The following is a 23773-nucleotide window of genomic DNA, read 5'->3' as shown; positions in this document are numbered from 1 at the left end:
GGCATTGGTGCTGGTTCTTCCCACACTTCGCTCAGTTAAATTCATAGGTTTTCATCTCACAGTCGAAGAATACTTGCTCCTCTAAACCACGGTAGACAAACAGAGCCCAAGAGCACACAGCATACACAGGAGACCGTGATCATCATCGTTGTGAAGCGGTCGACGATGATGCGATGTCTGCGCGCTTCCAAATTCTAACTCGCTAGCTTAGGTTAGTCGGCAATCATCTCCTTGGTGCAGCAAAGTCGCGACTCTAATGATGGCTTGTAATGGAAAACGATCAACCACCGCTCGCTGCCACCGTCCAATCAATCCTCTTCGCGGGTTTCAATGTTTCTGGTGCAGAGCACTGTGGCGAACTAAACTTGGAGGATTTTAACGATGATAACTTCAAAACCAATGCCTCTATACACTTTAGGAAACGGTACAATTTAGTGAGCTATACTATACTGTTACTACAGGCCGCAAATATATGTCAAACGTGCTAATAAAGCTTATTTTAATATATATAGACTAGTTTTTCAGTTGAAAATATCCTGAAATTTATGATTTGAAATATTCAGTTGTTCACATCAATATCTCTATTGCTTCACTTTTTTTTTTTTGGCTCATTGACATAGATTGAGTAAAAGGAAATCATCGACAAGTAGGTGAAAGTTCAAGAAAAATAGTTTTGTTTATGTTGCAAATGGTCACAAATGTTTGATTTGTCACAGTCCTTATTGCTGGTGAGAACCTCGCAAAAAGGTAAAAGGGAATCTCCAACGTTTGGGCCTTTTAAATGCTGTAACTCACGTTTATTCGGGATGGTAATGCATGGCAGTGAGCAAACGACCCGAAGAGCATGACACGGCTGCCATCGGTTGGAGGATGTTCTATGGGAAAATAGTTTTATGGATGAGATTGAGTTAAGGTGTTCCACTTATTATTTGTTTGATCTGATTTTTAAAAGACACGGACACCGTCTTCAGCCATTTAGCTGCACAGACTGTAAGTTTCGTTCTGAATTCATCTCGGTAGATGAGTCTGGAGATTGTGGATATATAAGTATCATTGGCGTAGACAAGAGGGCATTCCATTCATTTCTTATATATGTTTGTACGAGTTTGGTGTTTGGCAATACAGTTAACTCTCCCTTACTCGATATTCCGTATCTCGATATCGAGTTAGAGAACCATAGTAAAAGTTGGTTTTCATGGTCAACTCAATGGTCCCTTCAATATCGAGTAAGGGAAAGTTGATTGTACAATCATTTTAATTTGTTAGAACTAAATAAGGCTTTTAATAACATTTTGTTGACAACATATTATATTTCATTTGTCGTAGCAGTTCAAATTTTTTTTACAGGTGAGTTGACTTCACCTACTAATAACAGAAAAAAAACGCCTAAAATTAACTTAACCTAAATATATGATGCATTATTCATGGCAGTAGAAGATTGCAACGACTTCTGTCTAAAATTATCAATAATTTTTATTTTTTGTAACTAATTACAGTCGCCTCTCCACATCTCGATATCGAAGAGACCATCGAGATAGGGAGAGATCGAGACATAGAACACATTTTTAACGAATACTAGATTGAAAATCACTCCGTTGCCAGGAAAATCGAAAACAAACAGATGTCATTTCGTCTTCACAAATTGTTTTGAATCTCTAAAATCTAGTCTAGTAGCCTTTGATAATGGGCATATCGACGTACGGAGAGAAAATTGGGAAGGAAAATCACATCGAGATAGAGAAATATCGAGATAAGGAGGATATCGAGATATGGAGAGTTAAAAAGACACTGACACGTTAATGCTTCCAGTGGGCATTTATGCCCTTTGAAGGAAGCACCACACTAGACAACGGACTAGCATGCAACGCCCAGTGGCACAGTCGGAAAACAGTCCTCACGAAAAGTTTACCGGCCTGAGGCGGGAATCGAACCCACACTCCCTAGCACGATGCGACTAAATGCCTGGTGACACTAACCGCACGGCTACGAAGCCCACATTTTCCTGGTATTACAACAGCTAGTCCATATTGGTACAGCATACAACATGGCTGGCATGAAAATTGGTTTGAAAATTCAAAAGCTTGTTCTTTAGACACAGTTTTGATTTTCTATTAGTAAGTGGATAGAGACATTTTACACATTTGTTACATTTGGCTTGAATGCCCTCAATTTGATTTTTGAAAGTTTAATTTTTATCTAGCATGAGCCCTAGATACTTAATTTCATCAGACCAATTTATTGGAACCCCTCACATCGTGACAACATGTCTACTTGAAAGTTTCAAATAAAGAGCTCTTGATTTATGTGGGAATATTATTAGTTGAGTTTTGGAAGTCTTTCATACCTGGAGTTCTGATAATTAACCTAATACCAATAGAATATTTCAAGAACTATGGTTTCGAAAGACAAAAAAGAGTTCATGTTTTCTACGCCTTAGAATAATGATAGCAGCTCCACTACATGCTCCATCCAAGTGATCATTATGATGAACAAAAAAGTTTGGATCTCTTTTGAGTTTTGATTTAGGTTACAAACATGTTTCAGTAATAACTCCTATATGTATCTTAATAGCTCTTAGAAAATTACCATTCGAAAAAATAGGCATTTGAATCTAAAATTAAAAAAAAAATATTTGAATTCATTATAGAAGCGTAATATAATAATTATTTTATCAGCAAATTTTACACGAACTTGGACTGCTTGAGAATTGTCGGAGACTCTGCCTGGGGAATTCTGGCTTTGAAACAAGTTGCTTTTCATCTGCCTGGTACGAGCCTCAACAATTAGTTTACGAACTGTTTTGATTTTGATCCGAATAAGCCGATCGAACAATATTCGGAGAGTGTTACAGTTCGCGAACCATAACAGTTCGTGGCACATCGCATTCTGAGAGCCCTATGAATGTAAACATTCCATTCTCTCGTTTGGTACGTGGCACGAGAGCGTTCAAGAGCAGCAATTCTCACAGACTGCAACAGTATCGAGCCATTCGGGTTATTTATGTTTTGCATAAAATTGGTAATAACTTTCACATTTTCTGGTAATGCAGCCTTTAACAATCTAATTATGTTCTTTTGTGCCATTGAACATTGAACAACTTTGGTTGCAAACATAGCACAGAATATTACAAGTGTTGACACACAGTGATCGGTGCCAAACAATGGGTGGTGTGTGTCTGTTTCGTTTTCGTTCATGACTCGTTATCTTCCACGAACGAAAATTTCATGTGTGTTGTATGAATGCAGGCAGATAAATGGGATGAAATTATGGCTCGTGTGTCAATGAGCCTCTGTACGTGCCATAAATTCTTGTGTTCTTTTGACTGTGCACCGTGTGTTGGTGCTGTCTCGCTCTCTCTCATGGGCAACTTGAAAACAGGGCGCACAGCAAAAATTAAACGTTTTTTAGCATGCATAGGCTCATGATCGTTAAAATTTCTAAAGCCTGGACGTGAAGGGCAATCCCAAAAGTTAGGTTGCCGCCGCAATTTGCGTATAGATTTTTTTTTGTACAGGACAGAGGTCCTTATCTTGAGAAGAACCTCCGCAAATCATACATTTAGCATCCATGCGCCAATGTTTTTACCATGACCCCACTTTTGGGAATCTATGACATTTGAACAAATGATATTTAGTCGAATGACATTTAGTACAATGACGTTTAGTCGAAAGTGCATTTCGTCGAATGGAAATTTGGTCGAAAAAAATTTAGTTAGCTTTAGCATTGAGAAACACATGACAGTTGGGTGAAAGGGCATTTGAGTAGGAATTTTGCAGCAGGCCTGCCCAACCTTTTTGAACCACGGGCCAAATCCCCGAATTATTAGCGGGCCAAACTTTTTTGGTTCACAAGAAAATTTCATTTTTTTTTTTTTTATAAATCGTACGAAGTGAAGATTCCTTTAAAGGTTCTTTTTGAATCATGCATTTATAAGAACGAAAAAAGCAGTTTTCTTCAAAATGAACAACAAATCTATTTAGAAAAAATAATGTATCCGTTTCTTCATTTTGTCAATTACGGTAAATGGACGTTTTTGTTTTTTTGTGGTGTGTTGACCTCTTTGAAAAAAAACAGCTTTGAAAACTTTGACAAACACTTTATTCTTACTAGAGCTTGAACAGTTGATTTCTGTTGGAAATCCAGCGCAGGATTCTGTAAAACGACTTCTGGGATTCTGTTATGACCTCACATAAGATTCTGTAAAATTTGTGCTCGCTATTATGTTAGGATCCAGCTGATGATTTATTTAAAAATCCTTTCTTGAACTCAGTGTTAATAATACTTGACATTGGAAAATCTTTTCAAAATTCTATAAAAAAAATCCACAAACGTATTATATAGAAATTTTTTGCAGAGTTATTTAACCCGGACTTTGTGAGAATCTTGCATAGGATTTTCGAGAATGATTATTGTCTTTAGAATTACATCAGAATCTTCTTAAAGTTGCATTTTAAATTATGTTTTAAAGTCTGGAAAATGCAAAATTTGGTAAAAATCATACTCAATATTGTATTAGAAATTTACCTGGGATTATCTCCTACTCGGTGTTATTCTTGGCTAGAATTCTAAGCTTATCATTTTGTAAAAATCCTTCCCAAGTTTTTTGTGAAAACCGTGACCACGATCCTATTATAATGTTTTTCTGATTCCTTGCCAGGACAATCCCTCCTGAAAATGTTTAAAATGTACATACAGGATTCAAGTTTGTAATCCAGTTAATTTTTTTTTGGCTTTTTCGCCACAACATTTTTAAAGTATGATAGAAATTAGGTTTTTTTAATAGTGAAGGCAGTTATGGGAGAAAAATTTCCCTTGTGCTTAAACCTTATTAAAAACTAGTAACATTTAATTTTATTCTTTGGTCAATCAAGTCAGTTGAAATACATTGAAAAAGTTTTATCATACTTCATCATCAAATTGAAATATGCAAAGGCTTGAAATTAATCTTAATGGTGATATAATTATCTTCGATTTCTTGTAATTTCAAGCTGGTGAAGTAGCCGGAAGAATCTTCAAACTCATCGCGCATAAAAGGAACCCGCGGGCCGTACATTGGACAGCCCTGTTAACAGTGACATTTTATCGTTGAAACACAGTGTTTGCGATACTTGCGTTTTATTTTTACTTTTCTCCTTATCATTTTTTCATTCTGCGAGTCGGATTAATCTTGACTAGCTGAAGCAACTTAACTTTCGTTACCGCAGAAGACTCTTCTCACATCACCCGACACACAAAATAAACATGATCCTTTAGTTTCATTTGTTGTTTTCGTTCAAATTATTTATCAACTTATTATCAAATTCAAAATCGTCGACACCGTCATCACATTTGCTCTAGGAATATATTTTAGCTGAAAGACACAATAATCTGATTCACTGTGTGTAGAAAAACGTAGCATATAGACAGTTATTTTGAAGTACTTCGTCAGAAGCGTTTCGTAAATGCAATGGCTATCTTGATTGATCCTATATTAGACGTATACAAATGCATTTTAAGCAAACAATTCGAGGTGACCAAATAGTTATATGCCCGTTCCTAGTCTGGTCCCCGCATTTCAAATTTCCAATCAAGTTTGTACGCTTGAGATCTGAAAATCAGAAGAGTTTCCGAGAATTCGCACTGAGTATCATTGGATAACGATCAGCAGTTTTATATAAAGAACGATGAAACTTTGAAAGATAACTGAATTCAACAAAGCTTGATGCTATAAAATAATTGGAAGGCATTTTTTTAAAGAATGATGATATTTTGAAAGAATAATAACTTCAACAAAAAAATCAGCATCAACATGGAAAAACTTTTTTCTGTATATATCGAGTGAAATAAAACGGCCCGTCCTTCTTTCCAAAATGGGTGAAGAATAAAATAATCGACAAGAATAATTTATCTTACATAGACAGAAGTACACATACTAGCCTCGTTGAAAAATAATTATCATTGAGATTGATTCATTTTTCACTTCTGATGAAAAGCATGTTTGAAATAGATCCAATGTTCGAATATTGTTTAAAAATTACGGTTCGTGTCACCTTTATATGCTCTACCAAATGATTCTTCAACCAACCATTGCAAAATAATCTTCCGAACAAATGTCCGATCGGCCAAGTGCCGTTGGAATGAATATCATTTGGCGAAATGATCAAAAGCAATTCGACCAAATGTCCATTCGATCAAATGTCCTTTCGACCAAATGTACTTTCGACCAAATGTCATTCGACCAAACGTCATTCGACCTAATGTCTTAAAGCCACTTTTGAGGTGTTCTTACTTGAGGTAGAAATCTATGACATTTGGTCGAAAGACATTTGGTCGAATGACATTTAGTCGAACGACATTTGGTCGAAAGTACATTTGGACGACTGGACATTTCATCGAATGGACATTTGGTCGAAAAGGTTTAGTTGTAACAGCACGCATATGATAGTTGGTCGAACGGACATTTCATGGAAAGGATAGTGGTCGAATCTAAATCGTATGGAAACAAAGTTATAAGTTTAGTCTGACTATAGTTGAGAGTAGCATTTTTTCGCTAATAGAAGAGAGATTGAAAGATTGAAAATGTATCAGTCATTTTACTTAGAATCTCTATGCGATAAGCAGAATCTTGTTATTCAATTTAATGGACGCTCTCCCAACATATTGATCAACCTCCTGCATTTTTAATGTTTCATGCTGTTTTTTCGTTCAGGCATGTAGGGTAGAAGCACCGGTTTTAGCCATACGCCAGTTGTAGCCATAGTGGATTATCCACCGTTTTACATAGCCAATCAGCATGAAACCTTTTGTGTTCAGTAGATCACATTCATATGATAGAGCTACATTCATGTACTCGTTCAAATTGATTCAAAACATAAGAAAAACAATTCATTTTCCTTATAATTTAAACTCCCATACACTTTATTTAGCCAGGGCACTCCAAATTTGGCCACTCTCATGAGAAATCAATGCGATTGGCCAATTTAGGAACCGAAGTTCAATCTCTGGCCGAAACTGATTCCGATAGCCTATATTGACCAACGGGATTTTCAAAGCGAAAAAAATGGTTTTAGCTCAGTTTTGATATTTTACACACATAATATGGATTGAAAGCTTGCATTTGACATATTTGTAGTATAAATACGGCTTCCCATTTATTTTTTATTGACATTTTCTGTTAGGCTGGCCAAAACCGGTGCTTTTACCCTACTGAAATTCGAGACAAGTAGATCTTAAATGGAAGCAAGCCAACTTTTGTCTCCTCAGTTAGCTCGTTTTCCCTTACCCGATACATAGAATCAACACAATTTTCATTTTAAATAATCCAAAGCTTTTACTGCCAACTATGTTATTCACCCGAGGTCATCAAAGCCATATATTTGTTTGAGGAATTTTATTAAACTGGAAGTAACAAAAAGCCAATTGACCATAAGTGGAGTTATCGATGTCTAACATTCACTTCGCCATAAAGGTTTTCCTTAAAGCAAATTTATCCAACCGTTTTAATTATGATTTCCCCATTCAAAAATCTTACCCATTTACGTAAGCTTCAAGACCTGGAATTCAAAGAAAGATCCCGAACACTCTCTCTGAATTCTTCCATTAGATGAAGATCAGCAGTTAACTACGAAGAAAGATGACATTTCAAAATAATAATAAATAATGAAAGCAATATGTTCACAGCGTTGAATGATAAAATAAAAACTTGTTGAGCAGTTTTTCAAAGAATGATGTTATTTTAAAAGAATAATAAATTCACTAGAACTAAATATTTCAGTCAATGTGTAAAAAAATATTACTAAAAAATTCATTTTATCAAAAGATGTATGGAATTTGAAAATAAAACTACATTAAATGTCCCATCTTTTATTCAACAACAGGTAATGATTCAGATTACTTGAAATAATGCATCATCTCACCAACTTTGCAAAACTTAAAAAAACAATAAATAATTTCACCAAGTAATATTTTAATAAACCATTTAAAAAAAAAATCACACAAATTTCCGTTCAACTAAACGTCATTCCAGCAAAAAATAAGTTCCAAAGCAATTCGACCAAATGTCCATTCGACTAAATGTTCTTTCGACCAAATGTAAATTCGATCAAATGTCATTCGACCAAATGTCATTCGACCTGAGAGCAGAATGAATTTGTGTACACCATTTTTCTGAAATTCATTGACGGACAGACGCATAGCCTCGTGAATATCTCAGGCAACAAATTTTTGTTGTTATGTTTGATAATCCGCTTTTCAAAACAATACTTTTATGAGAGTCTGTTGTGAAAAAATGAAGTAAATGAGTGCAATTGTGTTTGGGTAATGGGGCGTTCCTTAGCCAAGTGGTTAGAGTCCACGGCTACAAAGCAAAATCATGCTGAAGGTGTCTGGGTTCGATTCCCGGTCGGTCCAGGATCTTTTCGTAATGGAAATTTCCTTGACTTCCCTGAGCATAGAGTAAAATCGTACCTGCCACACGATATACGAATGCGAAAATGGCAACTTAGGCAAAGAAAGCTCTCAGTTAATAACTGTGGAAGTTTTCAAAAGAACACTAAGCTGAGAAGCAGGCTCTGCCTCAATGGGGACGTACATACCAAGAAGAAGAAGAATAGGCATTTGTGTTTCTGGTACCACTTAGGCCGTATGTCAATTTTGATGATTTCTAAACACGCACATATTTCTTGGAGACAGTTCCAACGATTTCTATGTTCATGTTATAGAAAGATTCTTAAGATACTTCTGATTGTTGATTTATTACCAATCACATCTAATTAAATGAGCATTTATAGTACTGAGTATACTTCATAGATTTCCTTTGTGCTGTTATCAGAAGCCTGGTTTTCAAAAAAGAAGAGATCCAATGTTTAAAATACGTTCTATGGACATGGCGTACGAATCCTTCGATTTCGCTCTTCTAGGGTGGAATGATGATCAAAGATTGAATCTATATCTCTGTTGTACTGACCCATGCTGGAATGTGCAAACATATGTAACCCATAGAACGTTTTCAATTGATTTTATCGTCTTATCGTCTACATAGATGTTACCTCGCATAACACATACCACAGCAACGACAGGTTCCCTTCAACTAGAAACAATAACTACCAACATATGTGAGCGATTTTCGGAACTCACGTTGTCCAAGTTAAGTGGCCATGCTTGACACGCTATTTCAGCAAACCGTCCAAAACTGAGTTGTCCTGTATTTCTCTTCCCTACTCGAAAATTCAATTGTTGTCGAAACTTTTCCCATAAAACGCTAACTGGCCATTACGATTCGATGCAACTTCGAAGCGGCAAAACAGTGAAAAAATATCAAACAACAATTTGCATTCGTAATCGCAACTGCAGATAGGTGTAGTAGGTAGTACTGCAAACAAGTCGAACGTGTCATTGCGTTGCAAACGACCGAACGCATCGTATAAAAGAGAAAGTTTTCTTCATTGGCGTGTCACTGCTGTTGGACTGTTTTTACTCCTTCCCGGGGCGGCTTCTTTTCACCCCAAACCCAACAAGGGAACGACGTTCAAGAGTTGAATTGCTGAAGCTGGAGAAAGAGGTGCAAATTTCAAACCGGTTATTTGCGATCTGCTTTTTTATTCAATTTACTTTTGCAACTAGGTACACATGCATGGTCGGTGACGATAATGGTTAACCCTTTGTCTGTGTCACTTTGAAGGACTGAAGAACGTTCAATCATTATTATTTACATTAGCGGAATAACAAGTTGAAGCTATTTATTTTTCTGTAGCCACTTACCCCGCCGACCTTTTTTTTATACAGACAGAAGGTTAATCCCCCTAGCTTGGACCCCTGTCAGGCGAAGCGCGATAGACGCCGTCCAAAGACCTTGAAAGAGTGGGCGACGGGTGAAAGGAATCACGGCGGCGGTGACGGTCTGGCCTGTAAACCAGAGCACTGTCCTCCTCAGTTGGACTCCGTCGATATGGGGGACTCAAAGTTTGGCATAAGAAAAAAACGCATTGCCGCTCCTTGTGAATCTTGCCGAGGTTGTCGGCATCATCGAGGACAAACCCAGCTTGACAGCTTACGGCTAACGTGACGTTACAGCCAGCAGCCACATTCATGACACACCTTTTGCGCGCAAACATGCGAATTTAATCCGAGCGAAACGGCGAACCAGAAATGACCGTTTGCTTAACCATGTGCGTGCGGGGAGGTCTCTTCTGGGGATCGATGATGGGAGCCGGTTTTCCGACACAGCTTTCTAGCAATCCAGTCTAGCAGTGATGGAGTGAAAATGAAAAGTCAGTGAAAATGTGCACGGTTCAAGCACCTTAGTTGGCTAGTCGATTCGATGAGTGGCTGCTTTAGAAGAATCTATGACAAAAGGTCGAAGGACAAAAGGTCGAGTGACAAAAGGTCGAATGACAAAAGGTCGAATGGACAAAATATCGAAGGGACAAAAGGTCGAAGGGACAAAAGGTCGAATGGACAAAAGGTCGAATGGACAAAAGGTCGAATGACAAAAATGGTCGAATGGACAAAAGGTCGAATGGACAAAAGGTCGAATGACAAAAATGGTCGAATGGACAAAAAGTCGAATGGACAAAAGGTCGAATGACAAAAAAGGTCGAATGGACAACAATTTAGGAAGAACAAAAGGCTATTTAGATAAAAAAGCAAGTTATCACAAGCGCAACAGCTCAAATAGACGTGACAAATACGCGCATATTTTCAGAAAGACCATACTGAGGGAGGTTCAATTTCAGCTGGTCAACGATCTTTTCTTGGTGAAATTTTATTAGACCTTCCAGGTCGTAGTGCATCCAGAGTTACTGTGTACGTGCTGCAACCTTATGTGCAAGAGCCACATTCCTTTCATGCTCACCCGTGCACTGTACATTTTGAGACCTACGTTGGTGTTCCTCGCTTTTTTTAGGGTAATTTCTCAATGCGTCTCATGCGCTTCGTCACATACGTTGTTTTAAAACAGCACAATAATTGATGTGAAGACAAAATTTTAAAACGAGAATCGAAATTGTAGCTTCCGGATTGCGCGTCTTCGACCGTATCATGAAGACCATCTAGACACCTGCATAATAAGATAAAAATAGCTGTAGAGACTATTCGTTACTGAGCAGTTGTTTTTTGGATACCGATGGCGAGCGTAGCACCGAGCAGCGCATGTGTTAAATCTCCCCTAGCGCGCATTCAGAATTTGTGTGGTTCTAGCGCAGCACACTACGATTCTGATGCGTTGAAAGGCGGTACTCGTTAATTCATTTATGTTCTCCTGGTAATTATGTAACTCTAAGTACATCGAGGTCCATGCCACTCGATGTGCTATGTGTTGGGATGCCGGGTGCTGGAATTCAGTAACTGCGGCTGTCATTCAGATTATACTGGAATTATAGTACCTATGGCGTGCCGCCATGAGTCGACTGCAGAGCAGAGGGTTCTAGGCGGCTAGGAGAAGCAGTTTGCCTAGGCTTTTTCTGCTGCATATGTTAAAGTGCTATATAAAATAGCCTCCCGTCGTAGTAAACCCATCAGGTGGTTCGGAAGAGAAATGATTCTGAGTCCAAGAGAAATGTATGTGTTTTCTGTAAACCTCCATTCAGAGCATGGGTAGATGTCAGATCGTCAGTGATGCGACATCACACCTGCATTCCTTGAATTATCTTCTAATGGCTGGGGTTGCTGATTGTCTCCTAATAAAAAGCATGATGCACAAATGCAAAAATGAATAAATTATCAGAAAAGCTCTCAGTAAATGCTAGAGTAGCTGAGAAGCAGACTCTACCCTAGTTGAGACCTAAGGATGATTATTTTTCCCTGATGCTAATTTAAATCAGTCGAAACCAACAGTCAGATAAAACTCTAATGCATGCTCTAAAACAGCAAAACTTGAAAAGAAGGAAAATCCTTTGTTAGAAATGCAATTGGAATGCTCATGAACACTGTTAAACATGAAGAACAGACGACATTTATAAGAAGGCAACATATCAATTGAGAAAATAAAAAAAGGTGTAAACGTGAAATCCATGAAGAACAGCCGATGTATAAAAGAAGGAATAATCGTCGATACAAGTGTCTACAACAATACAAAATCACTATAATGCATAACTCCAAAAGAACAGCCAATGCTTAAAAGAAGGACAAATCTTTATTGAAAATGTATCAAATAAAAAGCTAATAATAATTTGTTTATGCTTTGAAGTATCAAAATAATAACAACCGACATTCAGAAAATGAATCTTTTGTTTGGAAAATAATAGAATTAATACAAATTATTGCTTCAAACGATAGTTCTGAAGAACAGCTATCATTAATAAGAAGGAAAAACTTCAGATGAGAAGGGAGGAATTTGTGGTTAAAATGTTATCAACTGAGGGTACGACAATCATTTCAACGGTACAATTTAGACTTTTCGTCCATTCGACCTTTTGTCCATTCGACCATTTGTCCATTCGACTTTTTGTCCATTCGACCTTTTTTTCCATTCGACCTTTTGTCCATTCGGCCTTTTGTCCATTCGACCTTTTGTCCATTCGACCTTTTGTCCCTTCGACCTTTTGTCCATTCGACCTTTTGTCCTTCGACCTTTTGTCATTCGACCTTCTGTCCTTCGACCTTTTGTCCTACAACCGCTTTAGAAAGGTGATAAGCGACATTTGTCATATTTGTCAGCTTGTTGTGGGGGTGAGGGTGGAAGATTACAAATGGAAAGTGATTTATGCCTTGGGATTATTTGCTAACGAACACACTCAAAGGTTATCTCTTTGCATCGAAAGTTTGAATAGCGAAAAAAATAAAATGAAATTAACACTTTTTTCATTTTCATACGTTTACATAATTACATTCATCCAAAACAAGGGTCTACCCTATTTGGCGTAACGCCATTTGGTATGATGCCGTTTGGCCTAACTCCATTTGGCATAACAGCCATTTGGCATAATTTGAAGAATGCATTTTTAAAATTTGTTTTTCCCAATTTTGGACTAGGCAAATCTTATGTATGTCACTTTAGACTCTAGATATAGAATGGAATCATTTCCAAATTCCCACCGGCGCCTTCCAAGTCACTTGAAGCTGAGGAGCATACAATTTGGCACCAGGGAGTGGCCTCGCTTAAATCAAAATTATATTGTTTTGTTTTGTTTTCTTTTTTTTTTTGCACGGTAAATGGCTGGACATGGCGTACCATTGGTACCTCGCGTACCTGCAGGAATAAAATAGACCCCTTTGTGCGGTCCTAAGCCTCTTGCCCAGCAACTCCTATCCCTACCTCCTCGTGGTACTGGCCGGGGTACGAGTAACCTTAGGGAAGATCTGGTAATCAATCCCGGTGGGAACTTTGGTCGTATGCTGACAGGGAAGGAGGGGTTTGCTTTTGCTTCTGCAAACCTGGAGCGTCTGTACTCCATGTTAGGAGCGGCTCACAACAGCGTCTAATCCCCATGTCAGGGGCGGCTGATCATCGTCCGAGTGCCAGAGAAGGACTCTAAGCTAAACTGCGCACTATGGCCCTCCGAATATTTTCGGGGAATCAAGAGACTGGCAGCACTATACCAACCAACACGATGTTGCCGTAGCCAGCATTAGAAGGCTCAAGCAAAGACCCAAACTGACAGCCAGCTTCAATGCACAGTGTTGCGCAGTTTTGATACTGGCTACGACAACATCACAATCTGACAGTCCCTTGGGGGGAATGGTCCTCCGGAAATCTAGAAGGTTGGTGTCAGGCCCTGCAAGCCAACCCTAAAAACACATCAGCACAGGAAAGTCAACGAGAGAATACGGACTGGAACAATCGGCAAAGATCACAGCGACGGAAATGAACTAGCGATTGGAAACTCGATACGTGGAACTGCATATCTCCAAACTTCATCTGAAGCACACGCATACTCTCCGATGTACTGAAGATCCGTGGTTTCGACATCGTAGCGCTGCAGGAGATGTGCTGGACAGATTCGATGGTGCGAACGTTTAGAGGTAATCATACCATCTACCAGAGCTGCGGCAACACACGTGAGCTGGGAACAGCTTTTATAGTGATGGATGATATGCAAAGACGCGTGATCGGGTGGTGGCCGATCAACGAAAGAATGTGCAAGTTGAAACTCAAAGGCCGGTTCTTCAACTTAAGCATCATAAACGTGCATAGCCCTCACTCCAAAAGCACTAATGATAACAAGGACGCATTTTACGCGCAGCTCGAAGCTCGAGCTGGAAAGTTCAGCGCTCACCGGCTGATGAACGAGAACGGCCTACGACTGATAGATTTTGCCGCCTCCAAAAATATGCCCATTCGTAGCACCTACTTGCAGCACAGCTTCCCATATCGATACACCTGGAGATCACTTCAGCAGACTGAATCGCAAATCGACCACATTTTGATCGATGGACGGCACTTCTCCGACATAACCGTCGTCAGAACCTATCGTGGCGCTAACATTGACTCCGACCACTACCTGGTGATGGTGAAACTGCGTCCAAAACTATCCGTCATCAATAATGTACGGTACCGACGCCCACCCCGGTACAATCTCGAGCGGCTGAAACAACCGGATGTCGCCAATGCGTACGCGCAGCATCTTGAGGAAGCGTTGCCGGATGAGGGCGAGCTCGATAGGGCCCCTCTTGAGTACTGCTGAAGGACAGTCAAAGCAGCCATTAACGACGCTGAAGCAAGCATTGTCGGATATGTGGAACGGAGCTCAAGAAACGATTGGTTCGACGAGGAGTGCCAGGAGGTTTTAGAGGAGAAGAATGCAGCGCGGGCTGCAATGCTGCAGCATGGTACGCGGCAAAACGTGGAACGATACAGACTGAAGCGGAAACAACAAACTCGCCTATTCAGGGACAAAAAGCGCCGCCTGAAAGAGGTGGAATGCCAAGAGATGGAGTTGCTGTACCGTTCTTAGGAAACGCGGTAGTTCTATCAGAAGCTCAACACATCTCGCAAAGGCTTCGTGCCGCGAGCTGAGATGTGCCGGGATAATGATGGGAGCATCTTGACGGACGGACGCGAGGTGATCGAAAGGTGGAAGCAGCACTACGATGAACACCTGAATGGCGCAGAGAACACATGCACAGAAGGTCAGGACAGCGAAGGCAATGGCTACGTCAGCACAGCGGACAGCGGAAACCAACCAGCTTCCACGATGGGGGAAGTTAAGGATGCCATTCAACAGCTCAAGAACAACAAGGCCGCTGGCAAGGATGGTATCGGAGCCGAACTCATCAAGATGGGCCCAGACAGGTTGGCCGCTTGTCTGCATCGGCTGATAGTCAGAATCTGGAAAACGAAACAGCTACCGGAGGAGTGGAAGCAAGGCGTTTTATGCCCTATCTACAAAAAGGGCGACAAACTGGAGTGTGAAAATTATCGTGCAATCACCATCCTAAACGCCGCCTACAAAGTGCTATCCCAGATTCTCTTCCGTCGTCTGTCACCTATAGCAAACGAGTTCGTGGGAAGTTATCAAGCAGATTTCATCGACAGCCGCTCGAGAACGGACCAGATCTTTTCCGTGCGGCAAATCCTACAGAAATGCCGTGAGTACCAGGTCCCTACGCACCATTTGTTCATCGATTTCAAGGCGGCATACGATAGTATTGACCGCGTAGAGCTATGGAAAATCATGGACGAGAACAGCTTTCCCGGGAAGCTCACAAGATTAATCAGAACAACGATGGACGGTGTGCAAAACTGCGTGAAGATCTCGGGCGAACACTCCAGTTCGTTCGAGCCTCGGCGGGGACTTCGACAGGGCGACGGACTTTCGTGCTTGTTGTTCAATATTGCGCTTAAAGGTGTCATGCGAAGAGCCGGACTTCGTAGCACGATTTTCACGAGATCCGGACAATTTGTTTGCTTCGCGGACGAGATGGATATTATTGGGAGAAAATTTGAAACGGTGGCAGATTTGTTCATCCGCCTTAAACGCGAAGCAACACGAGTCGGGCTAATGGTGAATGCGAAAACAAAGTACATGCTAGTTGGCAGAACTGAACGCGACAGGGCCCGCCTAGGAAGCAGTGTTACGATAGACGGGGATACCTTCGAGGTGGTGGACGAGTTCGTCTACCTCGGATCCTTGTTGACGGCTGACAATAACGTGAGCAAGGTTCTGGAACAACGGAAGTCGTGCCTACTATGGGCTCCAAAGGAAACTGCGGTCAAGAAAGATTCACCCCCGCACCAAATGCACGATGTACAAAACGATCATAAGACCGGTAGTTCTCTATGGGCATGAGACGTGGACGATGCTCGAGGAGGCCAAGCTCTTGGGGTTTTCGAACGCTGAGTACTAAGGACGATCTTCGGCGGCGTGCAGGAGAACGGCGTGTGGCGGCGAAGGATGAACAACGAGCTCGCTCAACTCTACGGCGAACCCAGTATCGTGAAGGTAGCTAAAGCTGGAAGGATACGCTGGACAGGGCATGTTGCAAGAATGCCGGACTACAACCCTGTAAAGATGGTGTTCGCTACGAATCCGGTCGGAACAAGAAGACGTGGGGCGCAGCGAGCTAGGTGGAATGACCAGGACCTGGAGAGCGTAGGTCGCAGTCGAGGATGGAAAGAAGCGCCCATGAACCAAGTGAATTGGTGAAATGCTGTTGGCGAGGTTTTATCAAGATAATTGATGGTAAGCCAAATAAATAAATAAATAACATTCACCATAAACCCCTCGGAATGACAAAAATATTATGTTCAAGCAAAGTCCTTGAAAAAATTTCAAGAAAACCGCCGTTTTCATGCCAGACTGAAGGTAGTCCATTTTGCCCCGGCGGGCGCTCTTACCCCGTTTTCCCATATCTAAAGTACATAATTGATTATTTTGAAAAAAAAAACTCCGCTTCAGCACAACACTTCATATTGAGTAGTTTTAATCCGATATCGACTAATCGCAAAACAGTAAATCACTCAAATTGAAAAATAAGTTGAATGAGACAAAATTAATTTCTTTGCCAACAACTCAATTTTGAATCATTCTGCTTAGCTGTCAAGATGAGAGAGAAAGGCTTGATTTTTGCTTGGCATTTCCGTGAGCATAAGAGCTCCCAATCAGCTGATTTGGAACATCTTGTAAATAGGCCTGTTAAGGTACGTAGGGTTAAGTGCGTTTTTGGCATTACATGGCATATACTCATTAGGAACCTTCCTTAATTCTGCGATTGAGTTATCGTCCTACACCTATAAGGAACATCCAAACTGATGATGAATCTATTTAGGCAAGAAATTTCCTTGGTTTGTGCTAATGATGTTTATGATCAAATTCATCACAGTGCATTTCATACCAAAGAAGTCCCCCAGTCTTGACTCAAACTGGTTCAACGCCTGCAAGTGCAACAGCTCTGAGAAACGATTTCGCGGGCGGACGCTCACTTATCTAATTTAATAAAACTGGGACGATCATAACACGTTCATTGAGGAACGGCTCCACAACGAATACGTTAATCTGTTTGTTTTGTCGTGAAGCTGCTGGCGCATCTACCGGAAGCACACAATATAGAACACTCAACGGTCCCGTGCTTACCGAGAGCAATTCGGAGAAGTAGTGTCATAAAGACGAGGTCTGTATGATATCAAAAATCTACTTTCTGCTGAGATACCTCACTCGGTAGTTGAAAGGGATGAATGACTCATAATGGATTACGGAAGAGTGATATAAGCTACATTTTAATTGGAATCAGCTCAATTTGTCTGTTCAGCTGGAAAGATGTACAATGCATTGTATCCGTTTTAGTCATTTAACAAATCTAAATCAGGGAACGTCACTCCCACAGTATTTCTCGTTTTGCAAAAGCACGACAGCAAAGCGTAAACGCTATAATGTCCGAAAATAATTCCGCTTGAAAGAGAAGAGCCCTCAACATGACCCATCGATGAAAGAAAAACGGGTTAAATTCTCTTGAGGGTATGGAGGATACTACGAGCCAATCGCCGATACGGTTTGTCCATTTGCTTCGAGGAAAGTGTGCACAAGAATTTCTTAAGCCCCATTCTCAAGAACAGCCCAAGTATAAGCCCATCAAGGCAATGGCAAAGCAAAGAAAATAAAGAAATGTAGAGACGCAAACAATGTCGATGGAGGAAGAAAACGAAAATCTTTCCGAAAAGAATGCGGTACAAGCAAGCCGGCATTGTACGTTCAACATTGCGCATAACGAGGTGGATGCTGCTGTTATTGTTGATGTTGTTAGACCGGCTGATGATGATGATGGTTTTATAATGGGGACAAGAAAGGTGGAAAGTGGAGAACGACAATACGAGAGGAAACTATAGTATACAGCATACGGCCACGAGACTATAAGTAGAACCGTAAACAACCGGGCTGCCGCGGTCAAGTCTACGAAACCGGTTTCCCGCAGCTGCGAGTCCTCATCCCGAGGCGCGACTTTGGTCAATCGGAGTGTTGATTGGGGCTTCGGGCTAAGATAGGACGAAGGGCGGTGAACTCTGTCGTCAGGTCAAACAAAGCCCTCTGGTTTGGACTATGGGAAGAGGTATTTATGCGAAGTTTTCAACGTAAACACCATCCATGTATGATACACGAAACAGCCTCATCTATGTATTGGACTTTAATTTTAAAACTGATTTGATAGAAAACAACAAAACAAATTAAAAATATTAAGGATCGACTAACCATAATCGATATTTTACGTATTTCATCCAAAATAAAATATTTTTCAAAGTGAGAATTTAATATAAGAACGATTATCTTAAACATACTGCATCGTAAGGTCGTAGCAATAGTAGCGATAATGGGGGTCTAGCGACCATGAAAGCTCATTCACAGCGTTACAAATATAAAAGTTTTGCGTATTCCAAGGACCAAATTCAAGTAACCACGAAGCAATACATGAATACTTTATGTTTGCTCTATAGTGTGCTATCAGATATTGTTTTAAAATGACATAATCTTTAAGAGCTTTATAAAGCACAATTAAAGTGGGATAGGGTCCAACAAACTACAGGACTAAATGATATTTTGCCGTTCTAAAGATACGTTCAGAACTGCATTATTTCTGATTTTTTCGATGATCTTTTGATGCAGATGTATCATCAAATTGTTAAGTTCCATTATCACAGCAAATAATGCATATATTTTTACATTTTTAATGCTTGGGGTAGGTTTTCCTGAAACCATTAAAATGCACTTGGTCCAATCTGTCTGAACACCGACCAATTAATGCAATTCTTGGTAAAGCAGTTTTAATGCACAAGCCGTACTAAAGCATTTATGTTTGTAGTTTTAGGGTTCATGATGGATATTAGCTTAAAATAATGTATATTTAGGGCTTGCTTTAAAAGTAAACAAAACTATGAATCCATTGGCTACCTTTTAATGGTTTTCTTTACCATCTCAATGATTTTTTTTTGTTGGAATGGAGAATGGATGATGGTGTGCTGGATTCATGGCGCGTTGGTGTCCTGTGCTAAAGCTGCCGATGTGATAAGGTAGGATACAAGTTCCTCATAAACGAAGCCACTGTGTGTGTTAACTATTACTATTCGCCCAGTTATTACGAATAGAAGGAATTCTCTTCGGTGATTGAACAACAGTGATTTCCTTTCCACATCAATAGAAAGAATTTAATCACCATTCTTTCTCGTTGAGGAAATAACAGAACTTAAGCCACAAAACAAAGCCATAGTGCATTGAAAAGATTTCAGGGGAGAGAAATTGATCGGTAGTCTTATAGATAAAATACAACAATTCTGAATGAATACATATATTCTTAGATTATGAAAGAAAGTAATTTCATTATAAAAATTATTAAACGTAATGAGCGAGTGCGAACGTGCTTGATAGTCTTATTTATTTATTACAGATTCGAGTGCGTTTAATGAGGTTATGCAATTTTGTATGACAGAATAACTGTATATTCGCTCTAAACGCTTAGTATAGTCCTGAATTAAAAAAAAATGCTACAGAGCATTTACAATGTTAATCAAATGGATCATTGCTTGACAGTTAATGAATAAATACATGATAACATTATTAATGTAAAAAATGTTGACTTTCGATCAAATTAATGCAATATTATATCATTTCATTATTATATACTTGGGATGTCTCTAGATGTCTCTGGCTTGTGGTTACTTGGGATGTCTCTAGAAAAGCGTACTTGATTTTAAACGTATGATGCTTTCGAAGAAGTTGTTATTCATAGAGTTTTGCATCTTATCAGAAAAATATTGAATAGGGTGGCCCTTATTTATGTTTTGATTATGAATCAAACTTTTTTGTTTAAGAAACGTTTTGGTTTACTTGCGTTCTTCAAAAAAAAATCTTCTTTCTAGCGTTATGTCCCAACTGGGACAGGACAGGACTTCGCAGGATAGTGTTTCTCTTAACGTTTTTGCATGTGTGTATCGTGTGATAGGTACGAAGATACTCTATGTCCAGGGCCGTATTTACGGGGGATCCAAGGGAGCCGTGCCCCCCGGGTCCTCACACTTTAGGGGCCCCTACAAAATACGACTAAAATAATAATTATTGAACATTTATGAAATATTAGAAACCGATGAATCGGTGACAACTTTCTGAACCACATCGAAATATTTGAAAATTTTAGATTTATTATCAATAAGTTTGTAATCCTGTGAATTGAAATCTAAATAGTTTTCAGGCTTTTCTAAAGTGTGCCCCTATGGGAGAGAAACCGATACGAAATTTTTGTACGGCTCATAGTGACGGCTCTTAAACAATGGACAATTATGATAAAAGCGCGTAATTGATCACACATATCTTACAGTTTTTGTTTGTTCCTAAGAGTTTTTTTTTGTACTCTTTAACATACATCTAAAAATAGAAAATAAATAAAATAACATCACCGCAGTGAATATTGAATTTGAATTTCATAGTACAAATACGTCGAAAACTAAGAAAATCCAACATTAATCTATGTAAATAAAAATGGAGTAGTGTTTGTATGTCACGAAATGGCCTAAGAAAGAGAAAGCGTATTTGCTTGATTATCGCACAGTTAGGTTCATGAAGTTTTCTGACGTGTTTGTGTGTATGAAAACTCAAGATATACACCGGGAAAGTCGAAAAAACGAGAATGAATACAACTGTCATTTTGTGTGTGACATTTCATGGTATTTTCAACACCCTACTTAATGGCAAGACAAAGTTTGCCGGGACCACTAGTTTGATATATTTTCAATAAATTACATTGAACTATAATTGAGGGGCTCAAAGCAATTGAAAGGGGAATTTCGGTTGATTTCGAGTTAAATGTACTGAAATATTATACTTTTTTCAACCTTTCCAACAGTATTATTAAGTGGTTTTTCCATTTCGAAGAATACCATCATTTGTAGTAGATTGTTTTTTTGCTCCCATATTTGTTGTATTACTGTATTTCTGGAAAGCTTTGAAAACGTTTTTCTCAAAAGTAAGTTTTGTCACACATTTATCTCAATTTGCGCTTATAATCAAAGACAAAATAAAGCTCTTTATGACCCTTGAACTTGCCCAAAACTTTATGGTACATGAGATAATAGAGAAAAATCTAGAAACGTTACCCGAGCAGAAGAAAAGTGCTACTGAATACCAAACTGAGGTATTCCATACCAGATAATTTCTAATACTAACAAACTGAATGCGGTATGAATGAGCCATGCATGAGAGGTAAAATTCCTCAAATAATATGTCTTGCATGTTCTTCTTACACCTAACTGAATCAAACCCACAAATCTCAGTTTAGTCTTGCTGAATAGCTGAGAGTTTATCGCTACGGATTCCGGTCAATTTAAGAATTTAAAAAATGTTATTATGAATGACGGCTAACCAGCCGAGTGGAAGTTTAACAACTACCGAAAGCTAAACATTACATATATTTTGCAATTGGATTGCAAAATGGATGGTTAGCCGTAAACAACGATTCATAATTAAAAACAAGTATTTATCGAGCAACGGACTAATGTTCCGTAACCGGTCGTTTGAGAACGTCGCGACCCATTAGCCCACACAATAGAAAGGTCAGCCAGCACAGTTGCTGGCTAGTGTAGTATTTCCATTCCTAAAAAATAATGCGCTCTCGGGCTAGGCATTGGATATATATATATATATATATAGAAAGCGTTGTGTTAGGATGGGCATCTAATTCTTCCGAAAGAGGTGCACTTTGCGGAAAAGGACCACGTGATTATTGAGCTGAAATCGAATTCAGGTTAACTTCTGCGTTCATGACTCCTCTCATGGCGTTGGGGTAACGCGCCCCAACTAGAGATCAGGGAGTCGTGAGTTCGATTCTCACTGAGAAGACGTGTAACTTTTTCGCAAAACTTCACATCAATTTGTCCATTTAATCCGATTGCAAAATATATGTAATGTTTAGCTTTCGGTAGTTGTTAAGAAATTATTGCCGTGTGTGAGTAAACTGTGGAAACACGAGACAATGGGCGGTATGAATAAAAAGCGATGAACTTTACTACATGTAGGATCTACTCAAAAACAAAATCCACAAAGTTTACTACACTTTTGGAACGAATAAAAAACCTTTCGAACATGTAGTACCTACTACTTTCGAACATGAGCAGTGACTGATGCTGCACGTTAAGAAAATTCTATTCAGAGTGCAGAGTGACGCCTGCACTTTAAGAAAATTCCATTCATAGTGACACTTAATATCAATAAAATCATGCGTACATGCCAAATTTGTCGCTTATTCACACGACAAATCATATGAAAATATGAATACTACTACCCATGTAACCACTAGCCCGCTAATTCGCCTTTTTGGCATTATTGAGCTGTTATACGGCTGATATAGGGCATGTCAGTTGTATTATAGCACTATATTGGCACGCAGGGCGAATTAAAGTGCTATTTGCTTACTTGGGTTCATTCCCGCTATACATCGTGTAATCGTGTATGGACACTAACTCATGTATATTATGTAATTTTACACGATTCGAAGTATAAATTTGCGATAAATCTAGCATTCCCTTTGTGTGCAAATAAATTTTATGATGATGATTACGCAGATTTTTCTGAGAATTTTTGAATTTTAGCTAAAAATCTGTGTCCTATAAAGAGATCTTGAGATTACAGCAATTGTGGAATTATAAAGTTCCTAACATTTTCGAGATTCCAGTACTGAGAATTTGATGAAATAGTGGTAGAATTTTGAGCTTCCTCTGTGAATTAAAAAAAACAGCATGTTGAACTCCGATGTAGTATTTCTGAGGTCTTCTCGTTATTTCGGTAGGTTTCCTGGTAGTTTCCCTGGAATTCTAAGAAATAAAAATAAATTCTCACAATAGTGGTTGCATTGAGGATTTTTTTTTTACATTTTTACATACAGACATTCTAAGGTATATACTATAATTGAAGATTTCCTCTGAAATCCCAATGGAACTGGGAATCAAACGGATCTTAAGTTTACAAGAATTCCAAAGATTTGGACCAGAGTTTGCAGGAATCTCACTGAAATCTAAGAGATTCTTACAGAAATACCGTCTTGAAGATACCCGAATAATTTCAAAAGATTTATAGTCAGATCAAATACCGGATTTATAATGTTCCCAAAAGAATTCCAGAATTGTTGTAACAAATCTAGAATGCCTATCGGAAACCCAGAATTACTATAGGGATTCCAGAATTCCAAAGGAAATCAGAGAATCTGGGATGTTAGTCAGTCAGTCATTCTTGCATAAAATTAAAGCAGAAATACATCAGACAACCAAGAATCCCTAACAAACAACAGGATTATCGTAATACTAGAAAGAACATAATTATCGTAATCTTTGTACCTGCCACACGATATTCACATGCAAAATGGTCAATTGACATAGAAAGCTCTC

At 39.1% G+C, this 23773-nt stretch overlaps 1 protein-coding gene across 4 annotated transcripts in view; it reads right to left on the bottom strand.

Annotated features, from left to right (window-relative positions):
* The window catches only part of LOC5564334 (putative epidermal cell surface receptor), a 188609-nt gene that overhangs the window by 119541 nt on the left and 45295 nt on the right, over window positions 1-23773 (bottom strand). The window lies entirely within an intron of this gene.

The sequence above is a fragment of the Aedes aegypti genome, chromosome 3 (assembly GCF_002204515.2).
Source record: "Aedes aegypti strain LVP_AGWG chromosome 3, AaegL5.0 Primary Assembly, whole genome shotgun sequence".
NCBI classification, from domain to species: Eukaryota; Metazoa; Arthropoda; class Insecta; order Diptera; family Culicidae; genus Aedes; species Aedes aegypti.
Note: the sequence above shows the minus strand (reverse complement) of the source record. Positions and strands in the feature narration are given on the sequence as shown.